We start from the raw sequence: 3,108 nt of genomic DNA, 5'->3' as shown, positions 1-3,108 counted from the left end.
TGTTCTTCCAGATCTTCACTCTCCATCAGGTCAGCCAACCACAAGCCCTGATATTACCAGACATATCTGGATCCCACCACTCCTATTGACCTGTGACCCCAGAATAACTCATAACAGATAAATGTTTTATTGTTGTGTACATTAATCATTTTTGAAATGTTCATGAACAGGAGAAGAGAGAGAAGGAGAGAGAGGTCGGAGTGGAGTATAGGGGGAGAGATACAGACAAAGAGAGAGAGAGGTTGGAGTAGAGTATAGGGGGAGAGATACAGACAAAGAGAGAGAGAGAGGTTGGAGTGGAGTATAGGGGGAGAGATACAGACAAAGAGAGAGAGAGGTTGGAGTGGAGTATAGGGGGAGAGATACAGACAAAGAGAGAGAGAGAGGTTGGAGTGGAGTATAGGGGGAGAGATACAGACAAAGCGAGAGAGAGAGGTTGGAGTGGAGTATAGGGGGAGAGATACAGACAAAGAGAGAGAGAGAGGTTGGAGTGGAGTATAGGGGGAGAGATACAGACAAAGAGAGAGAGAGACGGTGGGAGGGCACCTGCTAGGTTTCCAGTGTGAGTGGGTGGGTGAGTCAGTAACCAGCCTCTCAGATAGACAAGACAGCACACTTTGAGAATTCCCCTACTCTCTCTTTTTCTCTCTCGTTCCCTCTCTCTGACCTTGTCCTTCTCCTCCTGTCCTATATCTCCTCTGTCTCCTTCCCCTCCCTTCCTCTTTTTTTCTATCCTCCTCTCTTTCCTCCCTCTCTCTGTTCAGTGTTCTGTGGGAGGGGAAGGCAGAGATGTGCTGCAGCAGACCTAACCCAGCTGGGAGGGGCCGGGCCTGGGAGTCACGCTCAGGAAAGTCCCCTGCTTTCCCACCTCCATGAGCTCCACAGGCTGGGCCTCTTTACTATGGTATACCTGCTGAGCTGAGAGATTTACTCTCAGGATGATTGTTTCTGTAAGTATAGCTTCATTTTACTACTGCAGTACGTAGCTGCCTTAGACTCACAGTCTCTGCTGTTTTAATGGGTCCCATAGTTATATAGGTATGCAGTAGTCCCACAGTATTGTATATCCTACTATCTTATATCCTACTTTTAAAGGGTCTCCTCCACACTTTTGTCCCAGGCCCAGGGGGTGGAAGCTGTGTCGTGGGAGCGCCATGGGTGGTTGTGTGTGTATGGAGAGGTCTCACTGACAGCTGTGTCTATCAGAAACATCCGCCTCTTCTCTAAATCTCTCTCTCTCCGTCTGATTACTTCTCCTTCTGCCTTATTCTCTCTCGTTATAGTCACTACATCTCTTCCACTTATCTCAGTCTCTCATCCCCCTCTCTGGCTGACATAAGACCCCACCCGGTCTGACCCCTGACCCCTGACCCAGTCTGACCTCCAGATGACCCAGGAAGCTGCAGCTGGAGGTTGTGTTGTGTCTGTAGGGGGGTCAAAGGTCATGATAATCCTGCTGGGTTCCCTCAGCGTGTCTCAGAGTCTTCCGTTTGAGCTCGGGCTACATTGAGACGAAGACGGATCAGAGTCTTCAGGAAGTATACTGTATCTGTGCATGTGTGTATATTAAACTTAAGACAGAGAGGGTGGGGACACAGCTGTCTCAGCCAACTGATGACATCCATACCCGCTCACCCTTCCCTCCCTCTCACCCCTGAAACCCAGATGGCTGAATGGCTGTGAGGGGCGTGTCTAAGGTGAGATTGGAGGCATGGTGGTACAGGTGTGGGGGACGGGGGTGATTTGGTCCCGCCCCCTAAACAATGTAATTTCAGCATTCATTAGAGCAGGTGTACGCTGACCTGCACACACACACACACACACACACACACATCCCAGCCCTACTATTAACCCCAACACACACACACTCACATCGCAGCCCTACAATTAAAATCAACAGACAAACACATATACACACGTGTTCACGTGTAAGGGTTAAGGTTTGGAATAGGCTTAAAACAAAAATATAAAAAAAAACTTTCTATCGCCGGATTCAAACTTGCAACCTTTGGAATCAGCGGCAGATGCTTACATCCCCGTCCACAACACCCAAGCAAAACTTGAAGGTAACAGCACTCACTGTTGCTCCTAGTGGCCTGTTTCCCGGTCATCTCCCGACGTCCTCAAGTATGGATGGACTTCGAATACTGACTTTTATCACAGGTGACCTGGCTGGGTAAATCACCCCCACCAGAACTAGGTTGAGGCTTGACAAACTGTGGCCATAGAAGTCGATGGAACTTTTCTAGTTTAGTGGTAGGTAGTTTAGTTAACCCGCAGAGCAGTTTTATGTTACCTTTACTTGACTGAATGGTGGATTACAGGAGTAGATTTTGAAACTGTCAGAAAGCACATCATAATGGGGCTACATCAGGTGACAGTTGAATACTCTTCACATCCAGGAAACAGTGTTGCACTCGTTTGTGGCCACATCCTCCCTCTCTTTCTCTCTGTCTTCCCCATCCTTTTCTTTCACTCTCACTCTCTCTACTTCCCTGCTATCTAGCTCTTTCACTTGCTCCCTCTCCTTTTTCCCTCTCTTCCTCTCTTTTTCCCTCTCTATTCCTCTCTTTTCCCCCTCTCTCTTCCTCTCTTTTTCCCCTCTCTCTTCCTCTCCTTTTCCCCTCTCTCTTCCTCTCTTTTTCCCCTCTCTATTCCTCTCTTTTCCCCCTCTCTCTTCCTCTCTTTTCCCCTATCTCTTCCTCTCCTTTTCCCCTCTCTCTTCCTCTCTTTTTCCCTCTCTCTCTTCCTCTCATTTTCCCCTCTCTCTTCCTCTCTTTTTCCCCTCTCTCTTCCTCTCTTTTCCCCTCTCTCTCTTCCTCTCTTTTCCCCTCTCTTTCTTCCTCCCTTTTCCCCTCTCTTTCTTCCTCTCTTTTTCCCCTCTCTATTCCTCTCTTTTTCCCCTCTCTCTTCCTCTCTTTTTCCCCTCTCTCTTCCTCTCTTTTCCCCTCTCTCTTCCTCTCTTTTTCCCCTCTCTCTTCCTCTCTTTTTCCCTCTCTCTCTTCCTCTCCTTTTCCCCTCTCTCTCTTCCTCTCTTTTTCCCCTCTCTATTCCTCTCTTTTTCCCCTCTATATTCCTCTCTTTTTCCCCTCTCTCTTCCTCTCTTTT

Source organism: Oncorhynchus mykiss, chromosome 7 (genome assembly GCF_013265735.2).
Source record: "Oncorhynchus mykiss isolate Arlee chromosome 7, USDA_OmykA_1.1, whole genome shotgun sequence".
NCBI classification, from domain to species: Eukaryota; Metazoa; Chordata; class Actinopteri; order Salmoniformes; family Salmonidae; genus Oncorhynchus; species Oncorhynchus mykiss.
Note: the sequence above shows the minus strand (reverse complement) of the source record.